The following is a 24,002-nucleotide window of genomic DNA, read 5'->3' as shown; positions in this document are numbered from 1 at the left end:
ATTTTAAAAATAGTGTAAATTTTTAATGGGTTTACATTAAAATATTACTACATATTTTATTACTACATATTTCAATAAGAGACATCACTTACATTTTATTAAGCCATTGTATTAGTCTTAAGGGGGTCATGAGATGCCCACTTTCCACAAGTTGATATGATTCTTTAGGGTCTTAATGAGAAGTCTGTAACATACTTAGGTTAACATTTCTCAATAGTGTAAAAAAAACACCCTTTTTACCTTATCAAAATCAGCTCGTTTTAGAGCAAGCTATTCTGTTGTATGTTCCTTTAAATGCTACTGAGCTCTGCTCGCCCCGCCTCTCTCTGCAGTGGGATGACTAGCTGTAATGTTTACATTTAGCACATTTAGCGGCTGAAGCACATTATTAAGAAAGGCCTTTTGCAAAGATGCATAAAGAGACTCACTTCTGCTGGGTGAAGCTGCATCACGAATGCATTTGCATTGCACGAACATAGACGCATATGTAGATCACGATTGGCGCTTTCCTTTCAAGAACGAAAGTAATGTTAATCCTCTGCATCTTCAGCGGCTCAGAGTAAATGACAACTGCTATGTACATTACATCCAACAACAGAACACCTCAATCGCTCAATCTGAGACATTCTTGTCTTCTCCTGCACCTAAGTCACACAATGGCGATCGGAGTCGGACTGTTTCAGCTCGGTGAGGGCGGGTCTAAGGTAAGGCGCTCATGTCAATCAACTATCGTGGGAGCGGCCTGAGAATGACCTGATTCTAAAAAGGGGATATTACTTTTAAAGATTAAAAAAATACAACTGTGGAATTTTATAATTGTAGGGTGGTTGTGTACACAAACTACCAACACACATTAATGTTCAAACAACATCTGATGACCCCTTTAATATCCGGTGTTCCCTTTAAGGGAACAATATTTGACTTGTGACAAACTGACTTTGACAATTTGATTTGTTATGCCTTTTTTTTTTCAGATATTTCCCCCACCTTGTTGTGGTGTTCCTGATCAAAATGATCTACAAAACTTGTTTTCTTTCAGTTATTAGAGGTTTTGTAGTTCTTTTTTGGAACTGATTGACCGAAGGCCTCACTGATCAAAGCTTATGCACCTCAGTTTTTAAAGCGATGGTTCGGAGTAGATTTGACTACATTGCTATGCACTCCGAAGCCCATCTAAATGCCCCATCCGAAGTTTTTTTACCTTAGTCGAACATTGACGGAGATATTCGAGCTTGTCGAATGGCTTGCTACAGCCATACATGGCACATGTGATGTATCTCGTAAATTGCACCACTCAACGTGCAAGTAATCTTACCAAACTTCTACAGTAGTGTAAAACGAAAATATCTTAATTTGTGTTCCGAAAATGAACGAAGGTCCTACAGGTTTGGAATGATATGAGGGTGAGCAATTAATGACAGAATTTTCTATAAAGGTTCTTCATGGGACCACTGATAAAGAGTCAATTAAAAAAAAAACATTTATTTAAATGAGTCTATTTACTGCATAATCAACATTGCTTTCCACCATTGCTTCATCCAGCATTCTATGACTTCTTTTACTGAGCGTTTTTCAAAGCATTCACAGGTCGTCTTCTCTACAAAGGATACATGTGATGCAGCCTTATAATGTAGTCAAAAGGCGTTATCTTAGAAGGAAGCATAATCATGCTGCCTACTGTTTGGAACAGGCCTCTCATCAGGAACATGCGCCTTTAAATGCTGCCCACGTAAGCAGCTCACTATGCTTGAAACAAATCCAAAACTGCAGTCTTCCATTAGATATTATTTCAGGAAACAGACTTTAAGTAATGCTAAATGCTTTTTATTTCATTGTCTAAGTGATCACCTTCAATGTTAGAGAGACACAAAAGAGACAATATAAACAGCGGAATACTAACCAGAGCTACTTTTCAAGTAATTCACAACAACTTTTTAATTATTTAATAGGCCTGACACCATCATTATGCACTGGAAAGAGGTGTTTTGTTAAATTTAAGTATTTCATCCAAAAACCATCACAATGAAAAATGCTTTATCTAATAGCTATTAATCTCCCGTTAGTTCACATATATACCAACTTATAATATATTGCCAAGCTCAAAACGTAAGTCAATTTAATTACTTAAAAGATCAAGTAAGTTCACATTTCCCTAGAGGAAATTTAAGTGCTCCATCTTCAGCGAGAGAGTCGCTTGGCGTAGGGTGATGGATGTTTCTCAGGAGACTGTGAACCTACATATGTAATGCAGGATGATTTCACACTGCGGAGGCACGAGAAGAGAGAAAACACGGCTTCAGACGCCACTATATTAGGTTACATGGCTCTTGCTTTTGGCTCTGAGCGATGGAGGGTAAATTCAGTGTTGACTTTCACTGATTATGTAATGTTGTATCCATGAGTGAAATATGACTAGAGGAGTGGGAATAAAAGGTGGGTTGAAACGGCATTGAAAATATGAAACAGGATTATCAGGATTGTTCAGGGCTCCTGTCAATAAAGTAAAAGAGAGACACACCAAATATTAAGAGATTCTAAAACCCATATTCATAACTGAGGGGTTCAACAACAGAGGTTCAAATGCACACTGATGCTCCAGAAGGAAAAACAATGCATTAAAATTTGAAGATCAGGGTAAATTTAACTTATTTTGTCTTCTGGAATACAAGTAAGTATCTCCTGTAGCTTCTGAAAGGCAATACTATATGAAAACAAATATGATGTTTAGGCAAAATAATAAAAATGTACACATCTTAATTTGGTTCAAAAGTTTTCACCCCCAGGCTCTTAATACATCGGGTTTTTTTCTGAAGCATCAGTGAGTGTTTGAACCTTCTGTAATAGTTGCATGTGAGTCCCTCAGTTTTCCTCAGTGTGAAAAGATGGATCTTAAAATCATATAGTCGGGAAAGGGTTCAAATACATGAGAATACACAAGAATTTGTGGGACCTGAAGGATTTTTCTGAAGAACAGCGGGCAGTGTAACTGTTTAAGACAAACAAGACACTCATGAACAACCATCACCAAAATAATTATTAATTAAATCATACACAAGCCTAGTAGTCTCAGACAGCACTGTATTTATGAGACAAAGATGTAAATTTATTAGCACACAGTTACAGTGAAGTACGAAATTATTCATACCCTTGGCAAATTCTGACTTAAAGTTACTTTTAATCAACCAACAATTTTTTTTTTTTTTTTTTTTTTTTTTTTTGGACCAGAAATGACACAGGCTTCTCCCAAAAGATAATAAGACAATGTACAAGAGTCTTCATCATCAGCTTTTATTTACATTTGAACAAAAAGTGGCATGTCCAAAATTATTCATGCCCTTTGCAAACTGTCACAGTCTATGGGAAAATTCAAAGTTCTATACCATTCCAAATAGTCCAAGCTGTTCTAAAGCATCCTAATTACCCTTATTCATTGGAAACTGTTTTAATCAACTCAACAGTTGAAAAACAGAAGCTCTCTGATGTTGGTTTGTGGACAGTCATGGCTAAGACAAAGGAGCTCACTGAGGACCTGCGGCTGCACATTGTGGCTCCTCACAAGTCAGGAAAGGGCAATAAGTTCATATCTAAATGCTTTGAAGTTCCAGTGGCTACAGTGCAAAGTATTATTTAAAAATACAAGACGTTCCACATTGTGAAAAATCTCTGAGGACAGGATCTTTAAGTCAAAATTTGCCAGGGGTATGAATAATTTCGGGCTTGACTGTAAATGTCAAAGTCTTCTGTCCAAGTATTTATTTTGTAAAGTTTAATTCAGGGTCATAATGTTCTTTGTTTTCCAGCATGTCCTGAAATTTGTTAAATATGTTTTATAAATTAAGATACTTAGACAGTACTTAAACATTTACATTTAAAATTGTGTTTGCCAATGTCATTTACAGTAAAACATGCAGTACTCACAAGCGGGACTTTGACACGCAGCAACCGATTTATCAGACTAATTAAACAACAACTCCTTCCCTTTCAGATGATTTATGATTAAACATGATAATACACCAAATAAGAGAATGTCCTGAGGCAAAACTGTCCCAACCAAAGTCAATATTAGAAGAGTTTAATATGAACAGTCACAAGTTCTTAATGCAAAGCTGATATTACAGATACGAAAGAGCTTTATCAACAACTCAGACATTGCCATACAGGAAGAAAGAAATGGATACATATTGAAACTTAAAACCGGATGTACACCAGTGTTATTTTAGTATTATTTATCGACTATTACATATGTTTTAGTTGTTGTTGTTATTTGAAATGAGCTTTAATTTGCATTTGCAGTTTTTATTTTTACTTTAGTTATATTTTTAATAATTGTGTTACTGTCAGGATTTAGTTGTGTTCTGTCACATTTTCCCAGTGTTTTCCCCCCCATGTTTCCCATGTAAATGGTTTAGTCCTTGTTTTCCCCTCTAGTTTTGTTTCCATTTGGTTTAGTCATGCCCATATTTGTATTTCCCCTTGTTATCTCGTTTGTTACCACACCCCGTTTTCTATGTATTGAAGTCTGTGTCAGTTCACACCCCAGTGTCCGTCGATAAATGTTACTTCTGTTTGTTTAGACTCCATGTTCATCTTGTTTTTCTTTAATAAATACAAAATAGTTTTTGATTTACTCCAGTTCCTGCTTCTCCATCTCCACTCCTCACCTGCATATCTGTGACAGATCGACGGACCAAAACAAATAAAGATGAGTCAGACTGAGGCAGCTCTGAGGGGACTGCGGCAAGGCAGTCTGGAGTTGGAACGGTATGTGGAGGAATTCGTTGAGCTCTCCCACCAGGTAGGCTGGCACAAAGCTTCTCTCTGTGCTGTGTTTGTTATGGGGCTGGATGACGAGACGATACGCTGTGATCTTCCTGCTTGTAGTTTCTCCTTGTTCGAGCTAATCAATCTTATTCTCTATTTAAACGAATCTGAGTTTGAAGTAGAAGAAGTTCAATATCCGATTAAGTCTCGTCTTCCAGCTCCCTCCCAAGCACGACGCAACGCACCAGCCTGCCCTAAGCCGAGAAACTCTTCATACTGTGTCAACGGCTCGAGCCGCCAGCCCAGTCCCCATTCTCCAGTCATCCTCCAAAGCTCTGCCGCTGCCCTCAGCCCGATACGGCCGGCCTCATCCCCGCGCTCTAATCCGCCGGCCGCCGCTGTCAGCCCTGTACCTCAGGCTACCTCTCCGCGTTCATGCCCGTCAGCCACCACGCCAGCGTCAGCTCACAAGATGGCCGCCACGCTAAAGTCTGCACGTAAGATGGCCGCCACGTCGGAGTCTGTACGCAAGATGGCCGCCACGCCAGAGTCTGCACGTAAGATGGCTGCCACGCCAGAGTCTACACGCAAGATGGCCTCCATTCCTGAGTTCCCGGTCAAGATGGCCGTCAAGCCTGAATCCCTGGCCAAGATGGCCACCGTTCCTGAGTCCCCGGCCAAGATGGCCTCCGTTCCTGAGTCCCCGGCCAAGATGGCCTCCGTTCCTGAGTTCCCGGCCAAGATGGCCTCCGTTCCTGAGTTCCCGGCCAAGATGGCCTCCGTTCCTGAGTTCCTGGCCAAGATGGCCGCCAAGCCAAAGCCTGTTCACGCCAAGTCAGCCAAGCCACAGTCTGCTCACTTCTGGTCTGTTGATCATGATGCTGCTCCTGCCAAGTCAAGTCACGCTCAAGCCGCTGCTCCTGCCAAGTCAAGTAACGCTCAAGCCGCTGCTCCTGTCAAGTCACGCTCAAGCCACTTTCTCTGCCAAGTCAAGTTACGCTCAAGCCGCTGTCTCTGCCAAGTCAAGTTACATTAAAACTGCTGTTTCTACAAGGTCAGGTTTAATCACAGCTTCACTTCCTGAGCCAAGTCAAGATGCAGCTTCACTTCCTGAGGCAAGTCAAGAGACAGTCACACATCCTGAGTCAAGACAAGACTCGGCTTCATGCCCTAAGGCTGGCCACTGCACAGCAGCACATCCTCAGTCAAGACAAGTCACAGCAGTTCCAGCAAGGGCAAGTCCAGTCACAACTGTTGTTCCTGCACAGTCTAGTCATGTAGCAGCTGCTGTTCCTGCTCAGTCCAGTCACGTCACAGCTGCAGTTCCTGCACAGTCCAGTCAAGCAGCACCTCCTGAGTCCAGTTGAGCAGCACCTCCTGAGTCAAGTCAAGACACAGCAGTCCCTCCTGAATCTAGTCAAGACACAGCAGTCCCTCCTGAATCTAGTCAAGATACAGTTGTAACACCTGAATCAAGTCAAGTCACAGCTGTTCCTGCCATGCCAAGTCAAGTCACAGCTGTTCCTGCCATGCCAAGTCAAGTCACAGCTGTTCCTGCCACGCCAAGTCAAGTCACAGCTGTTCCTTCAAGGCAAAGTCAAGTCACAGCTGTTCCTGCCATGCCAAGTCAAGCTACAGCTGTTCCTGTCACGTCAAGTCAAATCACAGTCGTTCCTTCAAGGCCTAATCACGTCTTGCCCGAGTGCCCAGAGCCTCCGCTGGTCTCGCCCAGCCTCTCAGAGCCTCCACTGGTTCCGCCCAGCCTCTCAGAGTCTCCGCTGGTTCCGCCCAGCCTCTCAGAGCCTCCACTGGTTCTGCCCAGCCTCTCAGAGCCTCCACTGGTTCCGCCCAGCCTCTCAGAGTCTCCGCTGGTTCCGCCCAGCCTCCCAGAGTCTCCGCTGGTTCCACCCAGCTTCCCAGAGTCTCCGCTGGTTCCGCCCAGCCTCTCAGAGTCTCCGCTGGTTCCGTCCAGCTTCCCAGAGTCTCCGCTGGTTCCGCCCAGCCTCCCAGAGTCTCCGCTGGTTCCGCCCAGCCTCCCAGAGTCTCCGCTGGTTCCGCGCAGCCTCTCAGAGTGCCCTCCAGTCACCGAGCCGCCAGAGCGCCCGCAAGTGACCGCTCTCCCAGAGCCTGCTCATCCAGAGTCTCCGCTGGGGTCGTCGAGCCCTCCAGAGCCCGCTCGCCCCGAGCTCCGTCCAGAGCCTGCTCGCCCCGAGTGCCTTCCAGAGCAGGCGGCTCATCCAGCGTGCACTCCAGAGCCGGCGCCTCCTCCAGAGCCGGTGCTTCCTCCAGCGCACCCTCCAGAGCCGACATTGCCCAAGTGGCCTCATGGACTGTTTGCTCGGCCATGGCTTTCTGAGCCCCCAGATCCGCCATGGCCTTACGGACTGTTTACCCGGCAATGGCTTCCTGAGCCCCCAGATCCGCCATGGCCTCCTGGACTGTTTACCCGGCCATGGCTTCCTGAGCCCCCAGATCCGCCATGGCCTCCTGGACTGTTTACCCGGCCATGGCTTCCTGAGCCCCCAGATCCACCATGGCCTTATGGACTGTTAAACCCGCCATGGCCTCCTGAACTCCCTGTTCCGCCATGGCCTCCTGAGCTCCCTGATCGATTTAGTTATGTTCTGTCATGTTTTTCCAGTGTTTTCCCCCCCATGTTTTCCATGTAAATGGTTTAGTCCTTGTTTTCCCCTCTAGTTTTGTTTCCATTTGGTTTAGTCATTCCCATATTTGTATTTCCCCCTTGTTATCTCGTTTGTTACCACGCCCCGTTTTCTATGTATTTAAGTCGGTGTCAGTTCACACCCCAGTGTCCGTCGATAAATGTTACTTCTGTTTGTTTAGACGCCACGTTCATCTTGTTTTTCTTTAATAAATACTCAGTTTTTGATTTACTCCGGTTCCTGCTTCTCCATCTCCACTCCTCACCTGCATATCTGTGACAGTTACAGGTTTTAGTCATTTTTATTAGTTTATATATATATATATATATATATATATATATATATATTGTCACGTATCTGGTCTATCCTGTCATCATGAACTCTTGCACCACACATCATGGAAACTCTTGCACCACACATCATGGACTTCATTCCCCACAAGCCACTGCACTAATCACTGCATTCACCTGCTCTCACTTTACTGATTACTGCTCACAGCTGCACCTCATCACACTGACTGCATTTAAGCTTCACACACACACAGCCACTCTGCGAAGTCTTATTGTTCCGTATGGTCTGTATTTCCGAGCATTTCTTCCCGAGTTTGTTTTCCCTGTGTTTTGATTCCTGGACTCCCTCCCGTGTTTGATTCTTGCTGCCAGCCCCGGCCTTTCTGCCTGTTTTTTGACGACGATTTCTGCCTGCCCCTTTGTGTTTGTTTGTTTTGTCTCTAATAAATGCTGCGAATGGATCCGCACGTCTCTGACCCTCCTTGTGACAGAAGACTTCGCCGCTACAAGGATCCAGCAGCGAGTATGGTGTCATCCGGTTCCAGCACGAACACCACTGTACAGATCATGCGTCTCAAGCAGGGTGAGCGGACTATTGAGGAGTATGCGATGGACTTCATCAAATTGGCTAATCAGTCTACTATGGATGATGGTTGCCTGATGATTTTTTTCCGTGGAGGACTCTTAGAGCCTTTGGCTTCACTGATGCCCAGGTTTGAACCTGGCTGGACTCTACAAACTTACGTGGACATTGCTCTGCAAATGAGTGGCTCTCCCTTTACTGTGGGAATCAAGGATGACAACAAGGTTCCCACGGTAAACACCCTTCCAGAGCCTGTTGACAAGATGGCCGCCCTTCTAGAGTCTGTTGACAAGATGGCCTCCCTTCTAGAGTCTGTTCGCAAAATGGCTGCCCTTCCAGAGTCTGCTCTCAAGATGGTCACCCTTCCAGAGCCATTGCACAAGATGGCTGCCCTCCCAGACTCTCCGCTGGTTCCGCCCGGCCTCCCAGAGCCTCCGCTGGTTCCGCCCAGCCTTCCAGAGCCTCTGCTGGTTCAGCCCAGCCTTCCAGGGCCCCCGCTGGTTCAGCCCAGCCTTCCAGAGTCTCCGCTGGTCCCGCCCGGCCTTCCAGAGTCTCCGCTGGTCCCGCCCAGCCTTCCAGAGCCTCCGCTGGTTCAGCCCAGCCTTCCAGAGCCTCCGCTGGTTCAGCCCAGCCTTCCAGAGCCTCCGCTGGTTCAGCCCAGTCTTCCAGAGCCTCCGCTGGTTCAGCCCAGCCTTCCAGAGCCTCCGCTGGTTCAGCCCAGCCTTCCAGAGTCTCCGCTGGTCCCGCCCGGCCTTCCAGAGTCTCCGCTGGTCCCGCCCGGCCTTCCAGAGCCTCCGCTGGTTCAGCCCAGCCTTCCAGAGCCTCCGCTGGTTCAGCCCAGCCTTCCAGAGCCTCCGCTGGTTCAGCCCAGCCTTCCAGAGCCTCCGCTGGTTCAGCCCAGTCTTCCAGAGCCTCCGCTGGTTCCATCCAGTCGTCCTGAGATTCCTGTCTGCCCGGTTCTGGTCACGGAGCTCATGCATGGACTGTTCCCACCCACCCTCCCTGCTGCTCCAGTCCCGCCACCTCTGTCTCCTGACAGTCCCTCTGCTCACCCACATCCCACCTTCGGTGCAGAGGACTTGCCGTGGGACTGCCAGTCTCCATCGGTGTCCAGACTGAAGGATCCCTCACCATCACCTCCAGTCTCAGAGTCCTGGACTCCACCTCGGCCCTCCGACCCTGCGGCTCCACCCCGGCTCTGTGCTCCCTCGTCTCCGTTGTCGGCCGTCGGCCCACCAGCTCCTCCGGGCTCCATCGTCTCTCCGGCTCCGCCCCGGTCAGTCGTCGCCCCACCTTCGCCTCTGGACTCTACTCCTCCGGCTGCGCCTCGTCACTCCGTCCTGCCGGCTCTGTGGACCTCCTCCCTCCCGTGGGCACAGCCTCGATCCTCTGTCACTCCGGCTCCGCTGCGTACCTCCGGACCTCCATCTCCGCCGGGGTCGCCAGAGCCTTGGGTTCCGCCTTGGTCCTCCGGATCCTCTGTGTCGCCCTGGACCATCGACTCTCCAGTTTCGCCTCAGGCTCCACCGGCTCCACCTCCGTCGGTCGGCCCCAGGCAGGAGCCAACCCTTCCTCCACCATGGCTTCTCCCTCCGTCGGCTCCGCCTCAGTTCGTGGTTCCAGTACCCCTACATGGACCTGGCCCTCCATCCCTCCCCCTGTTCCGCCTCCGCTCCACCACCCTCCAGGTTGTATTAGGTGGTTAGAGCGTCTGGAAGCCGCTCCTTGGGGAGGGGCTCTGTCACGTATCTGGTCTATCCTGTCATCATGAACTCTTGCACCACACATCATGGACTTCATTCCCCACAAGCCACTGCAATAATCACTGCATTCACCTGCTCTCACTTTACTGATTACTGCTCACAGCTGCACCTCATCACACTGACTGCATTTAAGCTTCACACACACACAGCCACTCTGCGAAGTCTTATTGTTCCGTATGGTCTGTATTTCCGAGCGTTTCTTCCCGAGTTTGTTTTCCCTGTGTTTTGATTCCTGGACTCCCTCCCGTGTTTGATTCTTGCTGCCAGCCCCGGCCTTTCTGCCTGTTTTTTGACGACGATTTCTGCCTGCCCCTTTGTGTTTGTTTGTTTTGTCTCTAATAAATGCTGCGAATGGATCCGCACGTCTCTGACCCTCCTTGTGACATATATATATATATATATTTTTTTTTTAGTTTCAGTTTCATTTTAGTTTTTTTATATTAATATTAATGCTTTATTACAGTTGGCAATATATGTTTTGTTTTAGCTTTAGTTAATACTCATTATTCTGGAAAAAAAAAAACCTTTTTCTTGACTAAAATATATATTAGATTAAACAAGATATAACATGACCTGAAACAACTCCTATGCTGAAGTCATATGTAATCATATGCATATCAGTGTCTGCATTTTACAAATGTGGGAGTATTTTGGTTGCATTTTATTTTGTGATTTCACTGGAAAGAGTGGGCCGAAAAGCCAGTTGGAACAAATGTCTGAGAGAAAAACGAGGATCATTCTGGCCCAATTTAACCCCTGGAGATGTACAAACATACACACACAATATCAGGGGAAAAAACTGCTCTTTTAGATTACAGAACAAATAAACATATAAACCTTTAGAAAAAACTAAAATCACAAAATGTGAGGTTCATACCTACGCTAAATGTGTTGCCACCATGCTAGTGTGTTGGCAGGTGGTTGCTAAGTTGAAGTCCTAAAATTACTTGAACTGAAGAACCACATTAAATTAAATTAAATTAAATTAAATTAAATTAAATTAAATTAAATTAAATTAAATTAAATTAAATTAAATTAAATAATAAACAGTTAAAAGCACAGGTCCCACACGGGTTATATTAGGTGTCTTTGATGTACGTACATTTTTTTAATCATTTGATACAATGTACTTGCATTGTACTTATATTTTAAAAATACCTGCATGTAATTAATTTTAATTAAATTTGTTATTGCACTGTTCACCAATCCCTTATGTCACAACCTTGGACTGTCTTGTTGGTTTCTCCCAGTGTCTCCCCCACTGTTCTGTATGTTTTGGTTTCTCCCATGCCCATATTTGGACTTCCCCTCGTTAGCGTGATTCCCTACACCTGTCCTTGTTAATCAGTATCCTTTATAAGTTGGCTTGTTTTCCCTCATTACTGGTGGTGTTGTTACCTCCTGTGTCTCTATGTTCTCCAGCGTTTCCTGTTTGTATACGCTTATGTGGATTTATTAAAGACTTTCGTATTTACTCCGTCATTGTTTGCCTGTCCCTGTCCCTGTCTGCACCTTGACACCTTACACCTCAACCCACCCTTTAACCTACCCATACCACCAAACCTATCCCTATCCTTACCTGTATCCCAAAAAGTGCTTTGCAATATAATATGAACACAATAAGTATATTGTACTTTTTTATATATAAGTAGTAGTTAAGGCCACCTAATATAAAGTGGGACCAAAGCACAAAATGACTAAAACAAACTAAAATGGCAATGAAAATATAAAAATAATATAAGAAAATAATAATAATAATACAAGTTTAAGTTGAAATGCTATAAATACAAAAAAGCTAAATTGAAACATAAAAAACTAATAAAACTGACAAAATCACAAACTGACTAAATGTTCAAATTAAATATGAAATGAAAAAAAAAGGTTGTGGCGCTTTTTCAAAAGGTACACTTTTTTTACCTAAAGGGTCCATATTGGAACCATAAAGGTGTGTGTGTGTGTGTGTGTGTGTGTGTGTGTGTGTGTGTGTGTGTGTGTGTGTGTGTGTGTGTGTGTGTGTGTGTGTGTGTGTGTGTGTGTGTGTGTGTGTGTGTGTACCTGGTATTCATCACGTTGTGGGGACCAAATGTCCCCACAAGGATAGGAATACCAGTAGATTTTGACCTTGTGGGGACATTTCTCAGGTCCCCATGAGGAAACAGGCTTATAAATCATGCACAATGAGTTTTTTTTAGGAAGTAAAAGTGTGCACAGTCTCCTGTGAGGGCTAGGTTTAGGTGTAGGATAGGTGTAGGGTGATAGAAAGTACGGTTTGTACAGTATAAAAACCATTACGCCTATGGAATGTCCCCATAAAACATGTAAACCCAACATTTGTGTGTGTGTGTGTGTGTGTGTGTGTGTGTGTGTGTGTGTGTGTGTGTGTGTGTGTGTGTGTGTGTGTGTGTGTGTGCGCATATACATACATATTTATGGCTCTGATGTCTCTGTAGTGGTTGCACGAGATGTAATTCATTATGGATAAATCTAAGGTCAGTCTTTAGTTTGATTAATCTATTATTTGCACCAGAGAAGAAAATAGTTCATGTAAATTCAATGCTGAATGCTGCCTTTACTCTTTTTGATGCCTGTTTTTGTTGTTGTTGTTGTTGTTGTTGTTGTTTATTAAATATTATTACTCAATAAATAAAAAATGCATATAAACTATATTTTAAATAATGTATTTAATAATAGTATTTAGTATTGAGAAACGTGTATTCGTAATGGTGATTTTAGTTAACGTTTCATTGTTCGGCCTTTAGATGGCGACAAGAGACCGTATTATGAGTGAGCAATTAATAGTGACTTTTAAACTGAAAAGTTAAGCGGAAGTTATTTTTAGCTTCAACAACAGCTTGCCAGATGCAGGTACGTTAATGACTCACTCATGATCTCTCTCTCATAATACTCAGACATGATACAGTGAGGTTTTACTCCAGTTATACAATAGGCTTTCAATGAAGCAACTCAACATTCCTTCGTTACTAGTTCTAAATTGACATTTTGGAATTAGTAACGAAGCTTATGCTCAGCCGACCAACTGTCAAACTTTGATTTGAATTTGTGACGGAAGGAATAGTTCGCACTAAGGAGGGCTTTTAAAGACACTCCATTGTTATTTTGCTTATGTATTTACACACTCGTGCCGTTGAACTGTTGTATAAACACAATATCACACTCGTAGACTTGAGATATGGCTGTATATCGGCACTCTGTAATTACCTACTGTGCCGATACAGCCATATCTCAAGTCTACGAGTGTGATATTGCTCATATATATCTTTTTTTACGATGTTGACCTTCCACCTTTGTTTCTCCAGAAGAAGATGTAATGTATGCAAAATACCATCCAGATAATTTGTAATTTAGTGTATGCTCAAAGAATGTATCTTTTTACTTCAAGTTACTTCAAGAGCTGATTGGCAATAAAATTATAAAATCGTGGAATAATGGTTAGAGAGTCAGACTTCTAACCTAAAGGTTGTGGGTTCAATTCTCAGTACTGGCAGGAATTGTAGGTGGGGGTATTGAATGTACAGCACTTTCTTTCACTTTCAATGTCACGACTGAGGTGCCCTTGAACAAGGTACTGAAACTCCAGTTGCTCCAGTTGGCGTTGAAGCAAACCATGTGTGTGAGGAGAATTGACTGGGAGGGTGAGAGCAGATGACTTCAAAAGTCAAAAAATAAGGGCCACCCTAATGCACTTACTGTATTAGTACCTACAAAAGTACAGGTGAGAGTGGGGTAAGATGAGCCATTTTATACTTACGTGGTCTTCAAGATAAGGGAAGTACAATGATCTAAAGTCATTTCTGTATGTTTCCTGTCATTTTAAATCATCAGAATGTATCTACGACAAAGAGTTTTATAAATATGGCTTCTTATAAAAAAGTGTTCCTGTGGCTAGTGTAATCTATGCACAACCATCTTTTTAGGCAAATAACAGATAGGCTATAAATGTCATGTCTTAAAAGTAAAAGTATTTAACTTGATCACAGTGTAATAAAAACATTGTAACTCCATAGTTATTCAACATAATCAAAGAATATTATCAATAATTTCAGTCACAGAAGCTGTCTCTCACTGTGAAATGAAACTTGAAACAGAAAATGAAAAATGAAAATGAAATGAAACAGCCGTAGTAGATTCTGTTTAAAGGGATAGTTCACCCTTACTCTGATCCAAACCTGTATGACTTTCTTTCTTCTGTTGAACATAAAACATGAAATTTTGATGTACTGTATGTTGGTAACCAAACTGTTGTTAAGAGCCACTGACCTCCACAGTTTCCCTTAACCACAATGGAAGGCAATGGCAACTGTTTGGTGACCAGCATTTGTATACTACAAAAGATTTACTGAGAATTCCCCACGAGATACATCAGGTAACAGGAAAACTATGTGTTTTTCTAAAAACAAATAAATAAGTAAAACACATAAATAAATAAATAAATAAATAAATAAATAAATAAATAAATAAATAAATAAATAAATAAATAAATAAATAAATAATCCGATGCTCATTGACATTGACAAGTTCTATTTCCTTTTAATAAGCCTCGAATGACCTTCCCAAAGTCTGTGTCTTGAGAACTATCGAGGGAAGTAGCAAACAACCGCACTGACTTTCAAACAAGCAACATCATTCACTTCAGTCTTCAGACGCCATTTTCTCCAGAGTGGCAGGCAGCTGTTGTAAAAATTAACTTTTACTCTCGGGTTTTACAGAAGTGACGTTTAAAGGCAGAATTCATTACAACGCCGGACCCGGTGGACATGAATTATGCAACATTTAAGCGACAATTTTTGCTCGTGATAACAGCCTGGCACAACGCTGTCAGAACGGCTCGCCCCAATGTCATGTACCCCGCTTTGGTTGTGTGGAAGATTCCGGGCAGTCAGAATCAGAATCCATTAAAGCCGTAAGCCTGGCAGAAATATGAATTATATATCGCTCTGGTACTGGCTGACGGTTTAAAAGACATACAGCTGGAATTTACCTTCACTTTCTGCACTACAGCCATCTGCAAGTTTTCGGGGAAATGCAAAGGGAATATAAATTTACGTGCACTTGTTCATTACAGGAACCATTATATCTTCCTTCCTTCTTTATTTTATTCCTGGAAAAGGGATAGTTATCCAAAAACGAAAATTCTGTCTTTAATTATTCACCCGAATGTCGTTCCAAACCCGTAAGACCTTTATTCATCTTCACAACACAAATTAAGATATTTTTTATGAATTCCGAGAACTTTCTGACCATAGACAGCAACGCAACTGACACATTCAAGGCCCAGAAAGGTAGTAAGAACATAATAGTTATTAAAATAGTTAATGCAACATCAGTGAATCAACTGTAAATTCAGTTAATATAATAATAATTTATTCATTTATTTATTTTCTTGACATATTAGACTGAAATGTTTTTACTCATTTTGTCACTCCATAATTCAGGAAATAACAGGCAGAAATCAATATATTTTTAACAGATTTTTGGGGAATAAAATATTGTATAAAATCAAGCAAATTATATTTATGAATATATATATGAATAAATCCCTCTGTAAAAACCTTCAGGATATAGACAAGTATAAAAATGTTTGGTGTGTGTAAATGCTACTGAAGTGGAGATTTCGGCTCAGTGTAGGAGGAAAAACTAATTTTGAGAAAATGGCCTTTATATGCATTGTAATTGAAATATATTGACACAAATAGATAACAGTGTATTTTGGATGTTTCCTTTCCACTAGTCTGAAAAAACACTTTTTGAAAAGCCCAAAATCTCAAACTTGACAGGTGCATGAAAAACTGTGTCTTAAAGCATCCTTATTAAAAATCCTAAAGCATCCTAAATAAAAGTATTCATTTCTATAATGTCTTTCCCCCAAAAGAAACAGACATTTACAAACTTTTTATTTCAGATAAATGCTGATCTTTGGACTTTTCTATTCACCAATACATCATAAAAAAAAAAAGTTTCTTGAACAGCAAATCAAAATATTTGAATGATTTCTCAAGGATCATGTGACTGGAGTAATGACGCTGAAAATTCAGCTTTGATCACAGAAATATAGTACAGTTTAAAATATATTCAAATAGCAAACAGTTATTTTTAAATAGTAAAAATATTTCACATTTTTACTGTTTTTGCTGTATTTTGGATCTAATAAATGCAGGCTTAATGAGCGAAAAACATTACAAATCTAACAGTTCAAAAACTTTAAACTGGTAGTGTATATATATTACTAACCTCAAAATTTTAACAGTATTGAATCTAATATTAAAAAAATGCCCTCATGCTGTAAGTTTAACGATCTAACGTTTGCTGGTTCGCTTTTTAGACCTTTTTGCAATTCTTACAGTCTTACTCTGTTCAGAAATTAAAAGCCTACTGAAGATATCTGAACACATCTGGATTGCACATGTGGACACATTTAACCTTTTTCAATCTTTCTTGCTAATAGACATTGAGTTCTAAAAATGTGTTTTGAAATAACCTGAGGAAGAGCTACAGACAAGATGTGAAGAATTATGTGCCTTCAGCATCCTAATTATCCCTATTTATACATTTATGACAACAAATGAGACCAGAGGTGGATTAAACAACTGAAATGATCGAAATGGGTCACTATGTACTAATGTTCTCCAAGCTGTCTTCAGTCTGAAGCAATCAGATAAACAACAAGTTATTGTGAGCTTTTAAAAGAACCAAATGAGCTCCAGATGTCTTGCTGCTCGAACTCTAAATATGGCTGAAATCGAGTTGCCTGCCATAAGGTATCTCAGCACTGACACGATTGTTCCTCCAAGCCTAAATCACCAAGATGGCTTTCAAATTAGTCACTTCAACACAAGCCAAAGCACACTTTCTTATTCCACCAGTTCTGGTGTTGAGCAGCGAACCATCAGGCTCTTATTGTTGACTGACATTTTGCTTTGGATTCTCACAATTGTTCAGATTTTTTGGCCGCCCCAGCAAGCGAGACGTCATGGAAAACCATTTTGATGGTACCTGCGTCCTATCAGCATGTTCGGCTGTTTTCAAACAAACTGATTAAGCACAGCATTTTTGACTCATATTGTCAGTTAAACTTGGAGCTACATGATGGACAATGTTCAGATATTGCCTGTGATCTTTTGAAAAAGGTGCATGCTGTGTTTTGTGACCATACACAGCACTGATCTGGTAGAAGAAGAAGAATCACAAAAGATACTGCATTGCAGTGCTAAGGCGAGCATCGTTAGATTCATATAGATCGTATAGGTTCATACTTGGTATTAAGGATTTCAGCAAATCCCTATAGGTGAAAAACAGTCTGCAGCAGAAACAGAGTTACTGTGTATGTCTGACTTTATGAATGGATACTGGAGGAAAGCTGTCAGTGACCCCATCTATAAAGGTTCACATTAAAAACTTGCATCCATATGTAAAAACTAGAAAACTTGCCAAAAAAAGGGCCAAAAAAAAAAAATAAATAAATAAATAAATCAAAAGTGTTGGCAAAGAGAAAAAAAAAAGATCAAGGATTTTCCCTAAAGAATTATGCAGGATCTGCAGGAAGGAGCAAACTTTCATTTCCCTGCAGCCTTGATGGGAGAAATGGGGAATAATAATGCCTTTTTTCATTCAGTCCAACACAGGATCTTTATCAAAACTTTCCTTTTGTTTTTTTCTGTAAGTAAGTAAATATAGTTCAAAATAATGAAAAACCAATTTTAAACTGCCTTTTTTCTGCAATAGCTCTGCGATATGACTGTATTTCAGCACGGGAGTGATTCGGCCATAGGTAATCACAGTTTGCTAATATACAGCTATATCGCTGTAAGTGTGATATTGTGTTTATACAACAGTTCAATGGCACATGTGTAAATAAAAAGAGACAAAAATGGAGTATCAATAAACCCCTCTTTTTGCAGTACTACTTTATTCAGCCACAAATTTAAATTTCAGTTTGACAGGTTATAGCTGAGCTCAAGCCTTCATTACTAATTTGAAAACGTTGCTTTAGGATTAATAACAAAGGAACATTGAGTTGCTTAATTGAAAGCGTATTGTATTTCTGTTAAAGGTCACTGAATTATGTAGAGTATTATGAGAGAGATGGACTAAGCGAGTGAGATTACCTGCATCTGATACAGCATTCATGCTTTAGCTCAATCTCATTTTTTACAATAAAGCAGTAGTTTGAATGTTCACTGAGAAAAGCGATATCTTTGTCGTACTATCCTTTCATCTGTTAAGGGTGATTTCCGATGATAGTGCTGCTCAGTTCATTTGTTGGCTGTGTCATACAAGGTGTTGCTGAAAGAAAAAAAATATCTTTTTTGTTCACAACCCTGTTTCAGTCTCTTTCAATATAAATGTCTTCCCTGCTCACTTACTCATAAAAACAATCTCGTCGCCTCTAATGGCAGAATAATGTAACTAAAATCACTATCATGAACACATGCACAGTTTCTCAGTACTATTATAAGATACTATCAAAGTCAAAAGTAGAAAGGAGGCACTCTTATATAAAGCATTAAAGCTAGATAAAATATAACGTTTAGCCAAAACTTTTAGCTCTGGAACAAATAATAGAATAATGAGACCAAAGACTGCTCAATAGATTTACCCAAAACAAATGAAATATTTTAATATTTAACCACTATAGAGACATCAGAGTCAGCATCAAATTCGAGAAGATCTGGCCGAGGTAAGGCTGCTCTTGGCGGGTTCACGAGAGCTAAACGGCTGCTGACTTACTGGAGCTCACATTTCCAAAAACGTTGAAGCAAATTTTCAAACAGACGTTTAAATAGATCTTTATTAACAAACTGCATATTTGAAGTCTAAAAAAACTACACTGTTGGCTAAAAACTCTTAAAACTACATTCTTTGACACAAAAACTGTATTATTTATGAAATTATAGTGAATTTGGGCATCAAGCGGAATGATATAAATGGTAAAGCAGTTGGAGATCTGTTATTGCTAGAATATCACACAGCTGGAAAATTGGCTCACAGCCAATCAGATTCTAGGACTACAAAGAACTGTTGTATATAAAATATAAGGTTGTGTTTTCATGAAATTTTATAAAAGAAATGGATATATTTAATTACTGATGTATTTATTAATTAATTTAATTAATAATTAAATACTGGTACATTATTTATTTCATTTTGAGTACTTTGCTCCTCCATAAAACATTTACATTTTGTATTAATTTATGTATTTAAAGTAAACATAACTACAAACAAAATGTATGTATGTATGTTCCCTTCTATGCCCAATAAATAAATATTCCCAGGTGCTTTATTTATAAAGTACTTAAGAGTGGACTCTTTTGGGCCTGTAAGCTTTCTAGAATCTACCCAGAAATCGCGTAACTTAATTGCTATAAACCACTCACAACACCCTACAAGGCCTTGGCAACCACCTGCAACAATCATGGCAGTGACTGTTGCATATACAATTTCAACTCATATTTCATTCACACAATTCAAATGATTAGTGAGTTTCTACTGTGCATTCAACAGAAAAATCTTTTAAAATTCCCTGCAAGAAGCAACCAATTGCACCTCTGAGGAAAGAGCAACTTTAAGCAATCATGCACTCAGAGCATTTCACTTTTCGACATTCTTGTATTTCGGTAATGGCTCCAGACTTAGTTTGTGTGATGGTTTTTCTTTAGTGAACGCCATGAGGGATGGTTCAATATTTAAGTGCTCTGGAACACAGAATAATGACGGATATGGATTCATCCCATAGGGTGTGTGTAGAATGCAAACCCCGGATCACAAGAACAGCTGCCAAAATTAATCCGTCAGTTCTTCCTAAACGGTCTGTTTTTCACCTGCTTGTCATTTCGAGTCAAAACAGGGACACCTTTTCTAATTATTCCTAATCGTATTTTAATTGACAGGATGTGCGCGGGCATACCTAATCCAGACCGAGCGGCATGACGTGGAGATGAGGCTAACGCTCAACAGATGGAGGAGTGAAGCAGTATCTAGTGAAGTGAGATGATCTGTGCCAGAAGGGGCTGGAGCCGCTAATGCTAACTGTCATCAGTATTCTAATCCTAGCGTCTCCCCCTCGCATCAGCGGATGTGCTGCTGTGTAAAGGTGGGTACATCTACTACAGAAACTCACTATTAATTTGCATTAAAGTCTGTGTAATAGCAATTGAGAGAATTGTTTCTAAACACATTATAAATGTTAGAAATGTATTGCTGAAGCGCGTTGCAAAGACTGAAAAAGAACAGTATTTGAGCTGAGAGAATACTGCTTATTTTTTCAAGACTTTGATACCTTATTTTATTTGCTTGGCACACTTTTAACATTCAAATTTGGCTGGGTGCTTAATAACACATTTTTCTGTGGTGTGACAAACTCAGAACACATATTTAAAGTCCCAGTGGAATCAAGTTTTTTTAGCTTTTAGTATGAATATGTTCATATGTTTTTTTTATACACTATGTTAAGTCTCCTACAACAGGTTTGAATGCATTTAAAGGATAACTATTGCCAAAATGCAACCTGAGCTGTTTTTTTTTTACTGTAAACGAGACAAACTTATATCTAAAAGCATAATTACGACAAACGAGCCGCTTTTGAGATTGACCGTGATTTCGTTTTGTGGTCAATGGCCGGTGAATGGGAGTAGAGGCATAACTTTGAGCGCATCAAAATCAATATTTTTACAACACTAAGGCGGCTCGACACACCATGAAACTTTACTCGAATTATCGCCTGGGTCTCTACACATGAACTCCAGCATTGAGATTGAGAACATTGTTTGTGTACACAGAGTTTACTAAAAAAAGCGAGGAGAGTAAAGATGGATAGCTCCTAAAGCATATTTCCATATAAATGCACAGCTAATTCGTTGTTTTGTCGCAAGTAAAAAAACAATATTAACCTTCTCGTCGTAAAAAGAGCCTAATATTTCGTCCTATGGAGTCCATTCATTTGCATTCGGAGATCGACACTTCTTGACTGGCAAGACGGCTGAGAGCGGAATCTCAAACAGTGAAAGTGAGTTGTTCAAAACCTTTCTTTTTAGTAAACTCTGTGTACACAAACAATGTTCTCAATGCTCGAGTTCATGTGTAGAGACCCAGGCGATACTTCGAGCAAAGTTTCATGGTGTGTCGAGCCTTCTTAGTGTTTTAAAAATATCAATTTTGATGCGCTCAAAGTTATGCCCCTAGTACTCCCCATTCACCGGCCACTGACCACAAAACGAAATCACGGTCAATCTCAAAAACGGCTGGTTTGTCGTAATTATGCTTTTAGATATAAGTTTGTCTCGTTTACAGTAAAAAAGAAAACAGCTCAGGTTGCATTTTGCAATAGTTATCCTTTAAGGTCAGAAAACATTTACATTTTCTCAGAATATAGGCCTACATTTATGCATACAGTTATTTGTCAATGATTTCGAAATGTTGTTCGAACCAGCTTTGAGCGTAACGTCTGTAAACCCCTCCCTTCCATGAGCCTACTCTGCTCTGATTGGTCAGCTGGTGAAGCCTGTTGTGATTGGCACAGTGAGGAGTATTTGAGCAAGTTAGCGAGCGCTCTTATCTGTGTTGCCAAATCAGCGGTTGTTTTTGATTTCCGCAGGTTGAAGCGCATCCAATAATGTCATATTTAGCCCATGGAATGCGAATTTACCAGGAGAACCTCAACAAAAAGATATTTTACACCCCAGAACTCATTTTTTAATGGGGGACCCCCTCCTCAAAATGTGATTGGGCTAGTTTTGAGAAGCAATTGGGCAGGTTTTGTTGTGAAAACCTGGCAACCCTGAGCACTTTTATATAAAACAATAATATTGTGCTCCAGTCCGTTCTTCAAATAATGACATTAAAACATTTATGTAAACTAATCATGCCCACAGCTAAAGTTTAGCTGCTACACTGTAAACACATAACAAAACAATAATGGTGGATACCTTAGCCGAGTACTAACGTGACTAACTGATGAACCGACACAGTTTGTAAACCAGAATATGTGTAAGTTACATTCTTTATTATCAAATAAAGTGACTAGACCATACATCAATGGAAAGCTTATTCAATATTCAGCTTTCAAATGAAGTATAAATCTCAATTTCAAATAATTGACCCTTGTGACTGCTTTTGTGGACCTGGGTCACATTTGTGCATGGCCCACTGGAGCTCAGCAGTAGATAAAATGGCCATTAAATGTTCTGAACTATGAAAGAGCGATCTTTGAGGTGTGACATTTTCCTCTGGGAATGGCCTTAAGATTGATCTGGATCAGAAAAGGGTCAAAAAAAGGTCAGGTGTTGCTTCATGCCTGTAAAACTTCATCTGAACTCAGCCATAAAACATGCTGATTTGATATAGACTACATATTGAGTCAGCTGGCAACACAGAGCATGTTCTGATAAATAGTGTCTAATACTACTGTTCCCTGTTTTAATTAGCATTCATCTTCAAAATGAGTTCTGCTGGGATGCCAGACAGCCAGATTCTTTTGTAGTAGGGACCGACTGAGTGCAGCCGCACAGCGAGATTTAAGGGCTGCGTTGAGAAAAGACGACACTTCATCGGCCTCTGACTCCCTCTGAAGGCCTAGGCTTTAATTAAAAAGAGTCAGCTGTGCTTTAAATGGGGTTTAGAGCTGCACTGGATTACAGGCTCGTATTTTAGTGGAGGCAGTCAGTGACTCTCGCACTAAAATCAAGCAAATGCTCACACTGGGATTAAAGAGAGTGGGCCTAAAAACACTCATTATACTTCCCATTTAACTGCCGCTGTTTGAATCGCAGGAGAAAAATAGACAGCTTAATATGCTTAATCTACGTACATCTAATGTGAATTTTCATTTATTTTATTTTATTTTTAAATGATAACACACATTTAAAATTTTAAATAAATGAATGAATGAATAAATATTGAAATAAAAACTATTTTAAAAGAAGCTATCTTCCTATAAAAAGAAAAGCTGACTTTACTTCATCCTGCCTATTAAACATATCAAAAATAAAAAGTGTAATAAAAATGCAATAATGTAATAATTTCATTAAATTAATACAATAAAAATGTAAATAAATAAAACAGTTTGAAAAATGAATGAATACAAAGAATAATTTAATAAAATAATAAAATAATAATGAAAAAAATGAATAAATAAATGCATACATGCATACTGAATGTGTTTATGAGCAGCTGATTTTACATTATCCTGTTAAGTAAATATTTAATAAAATTTAATACAAATTTGAAATAAATAAATACAAAATTTAATATAAAAGATTAATACATAAATGTAAATAAAAATGTAAAACAAAACATTTAAAATAAATAAACAAATTGATTATAAAAAATGAAATAATAAAATGAATATTTAGTAATTTAATAAAATAATAGTAAGAAATCACAAAATAATGAAACAAAAAATAACAATAACAAAAAATGAAAATAAATAAATGCATACATACATAATGAATGTGTTTATGACCAGCTGACTTTACATGATCCTGTTTAGTAAACACATCTGTTTAATTTAAAAAAAGTAATAAATAAATGTAAATAAAAATGTAAATAGATCAAACATTTTTTTAAATGTAAACAGATAAATACACATTTGATTATGATATATAATAAAATGCAAAATAATAAAACAAAATAACAAAAAAGAGAATAAATAAATAAATGCATACATAAATACTGAATGTGTTTATGACCAGCTGACTTTACATTATTCTGTTTAGTAAACACATCTATTAAATAAAAATATAAAATAAATAAATAAAAATGTAATAAATAAATGTAAAAAAATAAAATATAAAAATATATAATATAAAAATCTATAATACAAATAAATATACAAGTAAATAACAAAATAATAACATATAAATTTAAAAAATGACAAAATAATAAATAAATAAATAAATAAATAAATAAATAAATAAATAAATGCATACAT

This window comes from Garra rufa, chromosome 16 (genome assembly GCF_049309525.1).
Source record: "Garra rufa chromosome 16, GarRuf1.0, whole genome shotgun sequence".
Classification (NCBI taxonomy): Eukaryota; Metazoa; Chordata; class Actinopteri; order Cypriniformes; family Cyprinidae; genus Garra; species Garra rufa.
The sequence above is the reverse complement of the archived record's forward strand: the minus strand, read 5'-3'. Positions refer to the sequence as shown.